Source organism: Saccopteryx bilineata, chromosome 7, assembly GCF_036850765.1.
Source record: "Saccopteryx bilineata isolate mSacBil1 chromosome 7, mSacBil1_pri_phased_curated, whole genome shotgun sequence".
Taxonomy (NCBI): Eukaryota; Metazoa; Chordata; class Mammalia; order Chiroptera; family Emballonuridae; genus Saccopteryx; species Saccopteryx bilineata.
In genome coordinates this window covers 42701078-42716137 of record NC_089496.1, presented here as the reverse complement: position 1 = coordinate 42716137, position 15060 = coordinate 42701078, and the positions used below count along the sequence as shown (strand labels likewise).

Genomic DNA, 15060 nt, shown 5'->3' with positions numbered 1-15060 from the left:
ATATGGTAGTTCTAACAGTAAGGAACCTCCTTACTGTTTTCCATGGTCTCTTGGCCATATGTATATGGTCTTTGGAGAAAAGTCTGTCCAGGTCCTCTGCCCATTTTTTCATTGTATTGTTTGTTTTGGGTGTTAAGTTGTAAGAGTTATTTATTGTTCTGAATGTTAACTCCTTATTGGATGTTGTCATTAGCAAAATTCTTCTCTCATTCAGTAAGTTGTCTTTTTTTTTCTTTTCTTTTTTTTTTTTTTGCTGGCTTTCTCTGCTGTGCAAAAACGTTCTAGTTTGATGTCCCGTTTGTTTATTTTTCCTTTTGTTTCCCTTGCCTGGGGAGACACATCCAGAAAAGTGTTCCTAAGAGAAATGTCTGAGAGTTTATTGCCTGTGTTGTCTTCTAAGCTTTTTATGGTTTTATGTGTTTAATCCATTTTGAGTTTCTTCTTGTGTATGGTGTAGGAAAGTAATCCAGTTTTACTCTTTTGCAGGTATCTGTCCAGTTTTCTCAGCACTATTGATTGAGGAGACTGTCTTTATCTCATTGTATATTCCTGTCTCCTTTGTCAGAGAGTAATTAACCATATAGACGTGGGTTCATTCTAGGCTCTTTATTCTGTTTCATTGGCTATGTCTATTTTTATGCCAGTACCATGCTATTTTGATTACTGTAGCCTGGTAGTATAGTTTGGTACCAAGTAATGTGATACCTCCACCTTTGTTCTCCTTAAGGTTGCTGTGGCTATTCAGGATCTTTTCTGGCTCCATATATATTATAGAGTTGTTGTAGTTCTGTGAAAAATGCCTTTGGTATTTTGATAGGGATTGCACTGAATCTCTAGATTCCTTTGGGTAGTATGAACATTTAATGATGATAAGTATTGCTATCCATAAACATGGTATATCTTTCCATTTATTTGGATCTTCTTCAATTTCTTTAATGTTTTATAATTTTTGGAGTACAAGTCTTTTATCACCATGGTTCAATTTATTTCTAGGTGGTTTTCCTTTTTTCTTTTTTTATGTCATTATAAATGGGATTGCTTTTTAAATTTATCTTTCTAATAGTTTGTTATTAGTGTATAAAATGCACCTGATTTTTTTTTTTGTATTTTTCTGAAATTGGAAACAGGGAGTCAGTCAGACAGACTCCCGCATGCGCCCGACCGGGATCCACCCGGCATGCCCATCAGGGGGTGATGCTCTGCCTATATGGGGCATTGCTCTGTTGCAACCAGAGCCATTCTAGCACCTGAGGGAGAGGCATAGAGCCATCCTCAACACCTGGGCCAACTTTGCTCCAATGGAGCCTTGGCTGCAGGAGGGGAAGAGAGAGACAGAGAGGAAGGAGAGGGGGAGTGGTGGAGAAGCAGATGGGCGCTTCTCCTGTGTGCCCTGGCCAAGAATCGAACCCGGGACTCCTGCACGCCAGGCCGATGCTCTACCACTGAGCCAACCGGCCAGGGCCGGCACCTGATTTTTGAATGTTAATTTTTATCTTGCTACTTTACTGAAATCATTTATCAGTTCTTTTAGTTTTTGGTTGAATGGTTAGGGTTGTCTATATATAAATGTCATCTGCAAATAATGACAGTTTTATTTCTTCCTTACCAGTTTGGATGCTTTTTATTTATTTATTTTTCTTGTCAGATTGCTGTGACTAGGACTTCCAGTACTTATATTGAATACAAGTGGTGAAAGTGGATATTCTTATCTTGTTCCTGGTCTTTTTTTTTTTTAAGATTTTATTTATTGACTTTAGAGAGAGAGAGAAAGGCTAGCGTTGGCAGGGAAGAAGCAGGAAGCATCAACTTGTATATGCTTCTTCTATATGCCTTGACCAGGCAAGCCTTGGGTTTCAAACCAGCAACCTCAGCATTCCAGGTCAATTCTCTATCTACTGTGCCACCACAGGTCAGGCTCTTGTTTCTGATCTTAAATGCTTTCAGCTTTTTAAGGTGAGTATGATGTTATTATCATATGTGGCCTTTATTATGTTGAGGTATGTTTTCTCTGTTCCTACTTTGCTGAATTGTTTGGGTTTTTTTTTTTTATCATAAATGGATGCTGGATTTAGTCAAATGTTCTTCCTGTGTCTATCAATATGCTCATATGATTTGTATCCTTTATTTTGTTTATGTAGTATATCACATTCATTTATGTATGGATACCAAACAAGCCTTGTATCCTGGGAATGAATCTCACTTGATCATAGTGTGTGATCACTTTAATGGACTGCTGAAATCAGTTTGCTAATATTGTGTTGAGGATTTTTGCATCTGTGTTCATCAAGGATATTGTCCAGTATTTTTTTTTGTTTTGTATTGTCTTTGGTTTTGGTATCAGGATAATGCTGGCCTCATAAAATGAGTGGGAGGCTTCCTTCCTCTTCAATTTTTGGAATAGTTTTAGAAGGATAGGTATTCATTCTTTTTTGAATGTTTGGTAGAATTTACCTGTGAAGCCATCTGGTCCAGGGCTTTTGTTTGTTGGGAGTTTTTTTGAATGCTTATTTTTTATTGATTTTAGAAAGAGGAAAGGAGAGAGTGAGAAAGAAACAGGAACATCAATCTGTTCCTGTGTGTGCCCTGACTGAGGATCAAACTGGCAAGCTCTGTGCTTTGGGACAATGCTCTAACCAACTGAGTTATTCAGCCAGGGCGGTTGGGAGTTTTTTGATTAATAATTCTATTTTGTTAGTAATTATCAATCTATTCAGATTTTCTGTTTCTTTCTGCTTCAGCCTTGGAAGATTGTATGTTCCTAGGAATTTATGTTTCTTCTAGGTTGTCCAATTTGTTGGCGTATAATTGTAGGATTTCCTTATAATCCTTTGTATTTCTGTGGTGCCGATTGTCACTTCTCTTTCATTTCTGATTTTATTTATTTTGGTCCTCCCTTTTAATTTTCTTGATGAGTCTGGCTAAAGGATTATCAATTGTGTTTATGTTTTCAAAGAACCAGCTTTTGGTTTCACCGATCTTTTGCATTGTTTGTTTTTGGATTCTGTGTTATTTCTACTCTGATCTTTATTATTTCCTTCCTTCTACTCATTTTGGTCTTTGTTGTTCTTTTTCTACTTGCTTTAGGAGTAAGGTTAGATTGTTTTAGATTTTTCTTGTTTCTTGAGGTAATCTGTATTGCTATAAATGTTCCTCTTAGGACTGCTTTGTTTGTGTTCTATGGATGGTGGATTGTGTTCTCATTTTCATTTGTCTCAGATATCTTTTTATTTTTTTGTATTTTTCTGAAGTTGGAAACGGGGAGGCAATCAGACAGACTCCTACATGGGCCCGACTGGGATCCACCTGGCATGTCCACCAGAGGGCGATGCTCTGCCCATCTGGGGTGTTGCTCTGTTGCAACCAGAGCCATTCTAGCACCTGAGGCGGAGGCCATGGAACCATCCTCAGCTCCTGGGCCAACTTTGCTCCAATGGAGCCTTGGCTGCAGGATGGGAAGAGAGAGACAGAGAGGAAGGAGAGGGGGAGGGGTGGAGAAGCAGATGGGCGCTTCTCCTGTGTGCCCTGGCTGGGAATCAAACCCAGGACTCCTGCACTCCAGGTCGACGCTCTACCACTGAGCCAACCGGCCAGGGCCTTGTCTCAGATATCTTTTGATTTCTTCCTTGATCTCCTTGTTAGCCTGTTCATGGTTTGGAAGCATGTTATTTAGCCTCCATGTGTTTGTGTGTTTTTCAATTTTCTGTTTGTAATTGATTAAGGAGCTCATTCTTTAGTCTGGAATTTTTTTGACTGTTCCTGTCCTGAGGGGGGAGACTTGAGAAGCACTTTCAAAAGATGTTACTTCAGGCAATTAAGCACTTTAAAAAAAATCATGGAATGTATAAAATGCCAACAGCAAGAATGCGGTGTCCTGTTTTTGAACATTAATATCAGGAGTGGGAGAGTCACAAACCCTCTGGCTCTTCACAATTTTCTGATTAAGAAAAGAAGAAAGCAAGAGAGAGATTTTGGGCAAAAAGCTGGTTTCAACTTTGAAGTCTCGAGGAAAACCCATGTCTACTTACTGCTTAGCTTTCAATAACTACATTTTACCCCAGCGTAATTCATTATTATTCTTACGTTATGATTACCGGACATTCGATATATATAATAATTTGGTTGAGTGCTTCTATATACCGTGTCCTGTTTGACATGCTGGGCATGCTGCAGTGAACAAATGCCAATGTTTCTGCCCTGTGTTCTAGTGCGGAGAGATACAGAATGTCCAACTAAGTAAAGTACATAGTAGCTTGGGCATCAGTAGGAGAAAAGTATAGCAGAGACGGGAGACAGGGCGTGCCAGTCTGGGGGCGATGATTTGAGAAAGTGGCCAGAGAAGGCATCCTGGAGAAGTTGCCATTGCAGCAAAGACTTGAGGTCGGGGAAGGAGTGAGCCCAGTGTATCCTGAGCAACAGTGTCGTAGGCAGAGGTCAGTGTGGCTGGGGCGAGTCAGCCAGGCAAGAGGAAGTGAGGTCAGAGCTGATGAGCAGAGTGAGTGACAAGATCCCAAAGGACCTTGCCGGCCACTGGAAAGATTCTAACTTTTACTGGGAGTGAGATGGGAAGCTGCTGGAAAACTTTGAGATGGGAAGTGACACTGTCTGACTTAGTACCATATTTCTCCATGTATAAGACGCTCCTATGTATAAGACACCTCAATTTTGGGGCTTGAAATTTGAAAAAAAGATAACAAGCGTGAAAAGCGCGAAATGCAAGTAAAAAAAAAAATCTACAACCACTGTGTAAGATGCATCCAGTTTTTAGACGCCAAATTTTTTGAAAAAGGGTGCGCCTTCAACGTGGGGAATTATGGTATTTTAGAAGGCCTGTTCTGGCTGCTGGGTGGAGACTGAATGGGCAGAGGAAGGGAATGCAATTGAGAAGCTATTGCAATAATCCTGAAAGGAATGATGTTTCAGTTTGGGCTGTAACATATGCGCATTTTCATGGGTAATCATATCATCCTTTTTCTTTTAAAACAGAAAATGCAAATCCAAGTAATTGAGAGAAAACTCACTTGGGTTTAAGTAGGGGTGGCTTATCTCCTCTTCCAGGGTCCTTGGGGTTATATGAAATATGAAAGACATTCCTCATCAAATGAAATTATGTTTTAAAACAATCAATGAGTAAAAAATACCATTGAACTCATGTATGAAGCATGTGGTGGACAGGTTTCGCACACACGTTGAGGATGCTTGGGGCTGCTCTTAACGGAGTTGAAAGACCGTGGCTGGTATGGGACTGTTGCCCCTGGCAGGTCGTAGGACTCCAGGACTCCAGCAGGAGCTCCCTCTCGGGCCGAGAACTTGAAGCGCTCACTGGTGGCAGGGCCAGGTTCCTCTTCTTCTGACAGCCATGACCTTAATTTTCTTTTCTCCATCACTTTTCTTCTTGGCTAGGGGCAGTTCCCTTCTCTAAGAAAATGCTTGGGACATTGTAAAAAACTGGTTGTTATTTATTGGAAAATAAAATTTAACTGGGTCTCCTGCATTTTTATTAGCTACGTCTGGCGGATAAGGGGAGTAAGGAACTGGAAGGCGGAGAGCGTCCGGGAGCTCTGTTCCCTCCGTCTCCAGACAGCCCTCCACAGCTCACCCCGGTTTGCTGTCCTGTTATTTCGGTGTCAGGAGCTGCAGGTTGGGATGCTCTATAATCCCAGTTCCTGATAGAGGTTTTCAAACCGTCTTTCTGCTTCAGGTGCAGAAGGCAGTGCCAGTAGGAAGCAGAGATGGAGCAGTCAGTGAGGTGAGCTGGGAGGAAGCCAGGGCTGGCAGTTACAGAGGGGACACGGGGAGCGAGAGGGGACAGGCATTCGCACGCACCTACTGTGCGCCAGGCCCTTAACAGGTGCCATAGCGTTCACTCTGCACCGTGTCCCTTTTACATCGGAGGAGCTGAGGTTCAGCCAGGAGATGTGACTTGAGCTCAGTCCCAGAGCTCAACCTGGACGCCAGGGCTGGGATGCAGCCCAGGGTTTGTTGGCTCCAGAGCTCCTGCTCTTTCCTCTAAATCATGCTTGGAGCGACTGTCAAGCAAAGGCACTGGCTGCAGAAACAGAGTGAAAATCACAGCAGGGAAGGTAACGGCAGAAGCAGGACTCAGGTCTTATCCCCAGTGGGCGGGGCATCGTCCCGAGCAAGCCCATGTGAGGCGCTGGGTCTGCCAACCTGCAGGTGTCCACACATGGGGATGAGGTCACCTCGGGAGGGTCTCTAGAAACCCTGCTTATAGTAGAGGTGATGGGGAAGGGATGGCTGGAGGAAGGGGGAGGTGACATCAGGAACGTGGTAAAGAACAAATTTAAAGTCTGGAAATGTAAATTCTAGAAATGGAAGAAGTGTCTTCTCAAAGAGTCACCTCTTGTTCTGTTGCTAAGAGGCAAAGTGAGCTACAGGGGAGGGTAGGGACAGATGACTCTTGACCATGAGGTGGAGATAGTAAGGCTGACGTTCTTGCTACTTTGCTGGAGTAATAAATTTTTTTTTTTTTTTTTTTTTGTATTTTTCTGAAGCTGGAAATGGGGAGAGACAGTCAGACAGACTCCCGCATGCGCCCGACCGGGATCCACCCCGCACGCCCACCAGGGGGTGACACTCTGCCCACCAGGGGGCGATGCTCTGCCCCTCCGGGGCGTCGCTCTGTCGCGACCAGAGCCACTCTAGCACCTGGGGCAGAGGCCAAGGAGCCATCCCCAGCGCCCAGGCTATCTTTGCTCCAATGGAGCCTCGCTGCGGGAGGGGAAGAGAGAGACAGAGAGGAAGGAGAGGGGCAGGGGTGGAGAAGCAGATGGGCACTTCTCCTATGTGCCCTGGCCGGGAATCAAACCCGGGACCCCTGCACGCCAGGCCGACACTCTACCACTGAGCCAACCGGCCAGGGTTGGAGTAATAAATTCTTAACTGCATCGTCTGCTTGTCTTTGGACTCCCACAGTGTCGTCGGTCTGATACACGTGTGGCCTTGGGAGTGGTAGTGCTTCTTAAGTACTGTGTGTTCTCAAGGGCTTATTTGCACTCAGTTATTTTTATTTCAGGTCATTTAGATAAGCTGTCATCTGTTTATTATTTTAACCCTCAGAATTCAGGGTATTAGCTTTATTGTCCATGAGATATGTGCACATCTCAAAAACAAACTTCATCTATCCTAGAAAAAACAAGCGTGTGTATGTATAACATTTCTCTAGCATTGCTGGGCATGAAGGCATTCCGTAGGAATGAACCTTCCCAAATACATGGAGTGGACCCTGTTGAAGAGGAGCTTTATGTCTTAAAACATTTTTTTTTTAAAGGGAGAGAGATGAGAAGCATCAACTCATAGTTGCATCAGTTTATTTGTTCATGATTATTATCTCATACGTGCCTTGACTGGAGGACTCAAGCCAAACTAGTGACCCCCTTGCTCAAGCTAGCAACCTTGGGCGTTAAGCCAGCAACCTTGGGCTTTAAGCCAATGACTGGCCTTTGGGCTTCAAGTCCATGACCTTGGGCTCAGGCCAGTGACCGTGGGGTCATGTCAATGATCCCACACTCAAGCTGGTGAGCCTGTGCTCAAGCCAGATGAGCCTGCACACAAGCCCGTGACCCTAGGATTTCGAACCTGGGACCTCAGTGTTCCAGGTCAACACTCTATCCACTGTGCCACCACTGGTCAGGCTATCTTAAAACATTCTGTTTTTTTTTTTAGATTTTTTTTTATTTATTTGTTTTTTTAGAGAGAGTGGAAAGAGATAGGGAGAACAGGGGGAAGAGCAGGAAGCATCAACTGCCCATATGTACCTTGACCAGAAAGCCCAGGGTTTCGAACCGGTGACCTCAGCATTTCAGGTCGACGGTTTATCGACTGCGCCACCACAGGTCAGGCTTAAAACATTCTTGATGGAAACCACGCTAGGATATATTATGTAATTCTCTTCTTCTTTTAAATGAAGAATAATACATTTATTGAAATCATTTTGTAATGGCTCACATTCATGTTTTGTTCTTAAGATCTTATATTATTTTATAATAAGTTTGTTAGTTTTTCTGCCTTGTCTTCCACAGTCACCATGTGTCCCAGCCTTAAGAAGAACCGCCACACCCACCCCATCTTGGTAACCAATTTAACATATTATATATTTTTTATTTTTAATTTTTTTACAGGGACAGAGAGAGAGTCAGATAGGAGGATAGATAGGGACAGACAGGCAGGAATGGAGAGAGATGAGAAGCATCAATCATCAGTTTTTTGTTGCGACACCGTAGTTGTTCATTGATTGCTTTCTCATATGTGCCATGACCGCGGGCCTTCAGCAGACTGAGTAACCCCCCGCTCGAGCCAGCGACTTTGGGTCCAAGCTGGTGAGCGTTTTGCTCAAGCCAGATGAGCCCGCATTCAAGCTGGCGACCTCGGGGTCTCAAACCAGGGTCCTCAGCATCCTTGTCTGACGCGCTATCCACTGCACCACTGCCGGGTCAGGCTGTTCTGTTCAATTCTTGAACAAAGACATATAGAGCCCTTGAACATCAGTAAGATGTTCATAGGCTTTGACTTGCATCATATTCTTTGTGGGAAGAGCAGCTCTTAAGAGCTCAAGGTCCCAGCAAATTCACTCTTTTGAAAAGATGTCTTGCCTAAAAGAAACTCTCTTTCACTGCTGGTGGGAATGTAAACTGGTACAGCCACTATGGAAGACAGTCTGGTGGTTCCTCAAAAAACTAGGTAATAGAGCTACCATATGACCCAGCCGTCCCTCTGCTGGGTGTCTTCCTGAAAGACCCGAAAACATTGGTACGCAAAGACACATGTTCATCTCAGCATTCTTCCCAGTGGCCCAGACATGGAAACAACCCAAGTGTCACTTGATAGGGGACTGGCTGAAGAAGAGGTCGGACATATATACAATGGAATACTCTCAGCCGTAAGAAATGATGACACTGCCGTTTACAACAACATGGATGGACCTTGAGACCATTATGCTAAGTGAAACAAGGAAATCAGAAAAAGCTAAGAACTATATTCTTTCACACATACGTGGGATATAAAACTGAGGTTCATGGACATAGATAAAAGTGAAGTGGTTACCAAGGGGTGTGGGGTGAGTAAAGAGGGACAAATACATGGTGACGGAGAGTGATTTGACTTTGGGTGATGGGCACACAATGCAATCAACAATTCAAATGCTCTAGAGATATTTACTGGAAACCTATGTTATTCTTACTGATCAATGCTTTTCCATTAAATTTAATTTCTAATTTTTAAAAAAAGTGCAAAAAAAAATAAAACAATGTCTTTCCTGAGATCTCCTAGGCCACACCCATCTCTGTGCTGTCTGAAAGTCAGTCAATTTATTGTCATTTTCTTTCTAAATTGTTCTATTGGTTTTGGTCTTAGTTCTCAGTACTGGGAGTACCTGGATGCTTGTTTGACTTCCTCTGACTTGTGGTTGATTCTGTCTGCAGCGTCATCACAGACAGTGCATAACCCCTCCTGCGGGAGAGAAGGGCTTTTGTTCTGAGCATTCTTTCCAATATTTGATCCTGGGAGTGGTTTCTGTCTTTTTACAGAAATTGTCTTGTCCTGTGAGTTTTACTTTGAAATGCTACATGAGATCTGTTTGGAACCAGGTGGGATTTAAGTGCTCAAGAGGGACGTTGGAGTACTGTTTTCTTCTAAGACCGGCACACGTTCTCATATTTCACATCTGTGACAGTGTGCACGGTATGATCTCCACTATTTTATATACCACTAACAACACCGTGTCACCCGTCAATCTCGAAGCATCCTGATTTCAGAGATGTTAAGACATGAAAAAAAAAATGTGTGTTTTAGAATTGATGAGACACGATGTATAAAATTAGGTTGACTGGGATGGGTTGGGTGAGCAGACGTTTATTCCACTGGGGCTTTTCACACAGTGACGGACACATGGCCCGCACCCACCCCCAGACGTCTCATCTTCTCGCCAAACCCGCCTCTCTGCTTGCCTCCCTCTGACGTGCATCGGAGTGGTCGCCTCAGCCAGAAGTCTGGGTATCGGACGGGGCTCCTGCCTCCCCTCCTCCCGGGCACTTGTTCTCTCACTGGAGTCTGCCTCTTGAATACCCGCCTTACCTGTTCCCCTTGCCCAGCCTCACAGCCGGTTCCCTGGGTCAGGCTGTCCACGGGGCTCCTGGCTCATCTTTCCGCCCCTGGTCTCACCCCTGCCAGCCAATGCTCCACAGGGTGGAGGCAGATCTGTCACTGCCCAGCTTGCACCCTCTGTGCGCTCCACCATCCTGGGTTGACCCCCCTCTGCCGACAAGACCTGGCTTCAGCCTGTCAGCCTTGTTTCTTTATTTTATTTTATTTTTTGTATTTTCCCGAAGTGAGAAGCAGGGGTGCGGCAGATAGACTCCCACATGCGCCCAACCGGGATCCACCCGGCATGCCTACCACGGGGCAATGCTCTGCCCATCTGGGACGTTGTTCTGTTGCCACCAGAGCCATTCTAGCGCCTGAGGCAGAGGCATAGAGCCATCCTCAGCACCTGGGGCCAGCTTTGCCCCAGTGGAGCCTTGGCTGCGGGAGGGGAAGAGAGAGACAGAGAAGAAGGAGAGGGGGAGGGGTGGAGAAGCAGATGGGCACTTCTTCTGTGTGTCCTGGCCGGGAGTCAAACCTGGGACTTCCACACACCGGGCCGACGCTCTACCGTTGAGCCAACCAGCCAGGGTAGGGTGGCTCATCATCCTTGTTTCTCACGTTCTCCCTCACACCCTCTAGGCCAGTCCCCCGCTTATCTCAGTTCCTGGGACTAATGGCTCTTTCTCACCTCCAAGCCTTGTCTGAAGGCTCCTTCACGCCTCCTGTCCACAGGGACCCACAGAGGGACTCGCAGAGGGACACACAGACTCCCTCCCTGCACTCCCCCCGGCCAGCTCCTCAGATGAGCCCCCACTCCCTTTGGAAGCCACATCACGGCAACCCCACGGCGTGACAACGCGTGTTCTAACTGCCGGGTTGGGTGTGCCTGCCCCCCCCCCCCCCCACCGACTGTCCTTAGTCACCGCCGGATCCTGCGCAGGGCCCGCAGCAGGGCAAACAGGGCTTGTTTGAAAGAATAACTGGTTCACCTCCCTCTTACATCCGAGGAGCCTGAAATGCGGACGTTAATTTGTTTGCCTGGACTCAGGATTTAAGCCCAGCCCCACAGAACACGTGACTGGCCCCGGCCGCGGGTGACGCAGGGCTCGGGAAGAGGAAAGCGTCCTGAGCGTCCGCGTCAGGTGGGTTTCCCTTCTGTCCGACCTGCCGCATCTCAGCAACTGGGGGCAGTTAATTACCCATCGGAAAGATCGAGTCTGGGGTTGCTCGGTTTTCCCCGTCTAGCTTCCTTGTTGCGTGCGGGTGAGATAAAGCGTTACGTAGTTATAATGTGAACCGGGGTGGGGCGGTCGCATTGAGGGGGTGGCCTGGTCACTGGTCACTTTGGTAACCAGGTGTGGTTAGCACTGGGCCCACATTTTTTTTGTTCCAGGCAATTTCGAATCCTGGTGTCACAGCCAAGTGAGAGAGCGAGGTTTTTCTCTGTTAAAGCGGAGGCCCAGGCGCCATTGTTTTAGATTTCTAGACATTTCCTGCCCCCGGCTCGGGGTTGCGCATCTATACTCCGGGGTGTGCGAACTTTCTTTTGTGGCTGAAATGGAGACTCGCGATATGTGGGCATTGGGAGGCTGCTCTGGCTCCCGGGGCTCCGCTGCTGGTCTCCGGGGAGCTCTGGCAGGAGGACGCAGCGGAAAGACTCCTTGTTCGTTAACAAGCGCATATTGAGTCCCTTCTGTGTGCAGGGCCCAGGGGAGGTCCAGGTGGGAGGGGGGAGGTAGACACAGGGCTTCGGAGAGGTACACGCTCAGCCTCACTGTCACCCCCGCCCTTATTAGCCCTGTGCCTTTGGATCACCGGTTATGGGTTCTCTCCGCTTCGTGTCCCTCTGTGAAATAAGGGTGACAATAACGTTATGAACCAGTTAGGGTAACTTTCGTTGCAAGGAACATCTATCTGTTAAGTATCTCTCCTACGAAAACATCCCGAGAGTGGGTGAGTCACCCTTAACCTATGTTAGTGATGGACGGTTAATTCAGCAGCTCAGTGGAGCCCTCCTGTGGCAGCTTTCAGGCATTGCTGTTCTCAGCAGCTTGGTTCTCTTGGTCCCCAAATGGCCACACTGAAGACAATAAGGCAGAAAAGGGGTCTCTTCCTTGTGCCTCTTTTTAAGAGAGAGAAAATTCACCCTGGGAACCCCCAGCAGACTTTTCCTCTGGTGTCAGTATTTGGAATGCTATGAATGCTCCAACCTACCCCACCTACTGCTAAAAGCAGGGGAGTCACCAGGATTGGCCCGGAGACTCACCTGTGTGTCTGGGTGCACTGCCTCCGTCCCCAAGTCCCAGGCTCCCAAACCGGAACTAAACTGGGGTAGGAGGCTGGTGGCCCATGGCACTCAGGGGTGTCAGAGCCTCCAGGTGCAGCGCCAGTGGGAACAGCAGACGCGTTTGAGGGCATACTCCCCCTCTCAAGGAGCCGTCCCCGGAGGGGTAAACAGGCAGATGAAAGCAGGCATTTGCATTTTAGGACTTTAGGAGGCGGCTACCGAAATTAGACTCGAGTCACGTCTCGGTGGCTATTCTGCGGGCGTCTGTAGATGGAGCCGGTTGGCTTTCAACAGAGCAGACTGGTGGCTTCGGGAAATGTCAGCAGAGCAAAGCCGAGCGAACAGACAGCGCGCACAGGCCTCGTCTCGACAGCCTTTCTAGTTTTCCCACTCTACAGCTGGCCCGTGGACACACTTCTTCCACATGCCTCAGCCAAGAAATCAAAACCCTTAGGGAGAAATGCCTGAGTTTCTGGAGCTTTAATCTCCAGTATGTGTCTGCACATCTGTAGGTTAGTACTTCTTGCTGATCTCACAGGAGCAGGCCGGCCACCGTCGCTGTTCCTGGGGAGATGCTGATACCAGCTCCTGCGAGCTTGCACCGTCCCTGCCGAGTGCATTTGTACCCCGTGTCTCTTGCTGTCGGATTTTTGGGCAGTGTTGAGGAAAGAGCACTGGTCCTAGAGTCAGATGTGTGTCCTGAGTTTTGCTGCTGTGATTCAGGCCAGTCTGTCATCACTAAGGGGCACAGTGCCTGTTTCTTGGCACAGACTTTGGATTAGATGCGAATGATCAGGACCACCTCCCTCCAGACCCCTGCTGACATTGTGAATCGATCACAGCTTTCCTGCCCTTCACGGCCTCGCAGCCTAGACTCAGTCCTAGGATCCTTAGTGAGCATGCCTGGATCGATCAGAGGTGATATTCAAGGTGAAACCAGTCATCCCTGGGGCCCCTGTAGTTTTATCATTTCTCCCCAGCAGACTGGACAGAAGCTGATGGCTCTCTGTAGCGATGTGCCCTACTTTTTGGAGTGCCTGTTCATGACTCCATCAGAAACTGTTCCTCTAGGACAGGTGATCATCAACAGTTGTTACACAGAAGCGTCGTGCCAACAGGGACTGCCTCGGTCTTGTTCATGGGGACGTCCCCAGCACCAGCCCAGCCCAGCCCAGGCCGGGCACATCATAGGACTCAGTTATGTGTGGAGCTGATTGACGAGTTTTGGGGTGAGGTCTACATGAGGAAGCTCGTCTCTAGGTGGGACCTGGAAGCTAAATTGATGTGTTGGAAGAGAAAGCTCCTTCCTGCCTTCTTTTGGGTATTGTTAGAGTTTTCTAAGTCTTCTCAGGGTTTCCTGTCTGTGAGTTTGCATTTTGGCTTTCAAAGCCGAAGGGGAGAGAAAGGAAGTCAAGGCCTCAGTTGGGAGAGCGGGCAGCTTCTCTTGGGCTGGACCCGAGGTTGGGGGGGGGGGGGGCTTTCTTGTGCTTTAGCAAAGGTGTCTCGCTCCCTGCGGGGCCCTGGCCTGCAGCCTGCTGGCCGCAGCCCCGCCCAGCCCCTGGCCTAGAGCTCACCTGGTGAAACGAACGCCCTGACAATTGTAGCCATGTCTTTGAGCAGCCGGAGAGGGATCTTGATTTGGTTTTCCTGCCAATAGCGGAAGGAAATTCTCCTTTTACAGGTGTGTAAACTGATGCTCAGAGACAGGAGGTAGTAAGGCAGCGAGTAGGAGATAAGGCTTGGAGCCGCCTCCACGCTGACAGCAGGTGTGTTATGCAGACCCGCCGGCACCCAGAGGGTGGAGGGTCCCGTGGGAGAATGGGGGTGGGGGTCAGCGGGCCCTGTGGGTGAAGAACGGGCGCCCATCACTCCATTTGGGGGGTACCCCCATCCATCTCTAGATGTGTTCCTTTGGGGCCAGCCCTATAAAATTGATTAGATGCCCGTCTTGGTGGCCTCCTGCTCTTGCTTTCATAGTGCCATCCCCCAGGAAGAGAGGGGTATCTCGGGCTGTCATTAAAAATAGGTCTTTAAAAATATGTGAAGCCTGACCAGTGTGGCGCAGTGGATAGAGCGTTGGCCTGGGACACTGAGGACCCAGGTTCGAAACCCTGAGGTCACTGGCTTGAACGTGAGATCATAGACATACGTCATCTAGGATTATAAATGTAAATGAAACACTGAAATAGGGCAGATTTCCCCACTCTGGGGGACCCAGGGCAGTCCCACTGCACAGTGATTCCTGCTCTGAGGAGGGCCGGAGCCAGGGTCCGGTTCCCAAGAGCAGTTCTGGGTCGTGGCCCTGTTTGGGGTCTGTGGTCGTTCACTGGGGGAGAATTTGGGGAAGGATTCCTTGTGGCGATGGCTTAGCTCAGGGTGGGGACGACCCGTTTCCCCTGACAGTCAGCTTCCGTCCGTCCAGATTAGTCTCCTCTCCAAACTGAAGGTGAGTAGGTTTGTCCGGCATCCAGTTTCCAAAAGGTGGCAGCAGTGTCCCAGGGAACAGAATCCCAGCCACCAGGTGAGGGGACCCGCCAGTGGTTGCACTTCTCAGTGGCCCCGACGCACGTGTCCATGATCCTCTCTCCGCCCTGTCACCCGAGTCTTGGTCTCAGACATGGGGCCCCTCGCTGGTCACGCTGCTGTTCCTGGGCCCGTGGCGGGTGCTTGGCAGG

The 15060-nt window shown here is 47.8% G+C and overlaps 1 protein-coding gene across 2 annotated transcripts in view; it reads left to right on the top strand.

The window, feature by feature from the left end:
• Positions 1 to 15060, top strand: part of GSDME (gasdermin E) — a 48593-nt gene that overhangs the window by 14878 nt on the left and 18655 nt on the right. The window lies entirely within an intron of this gene.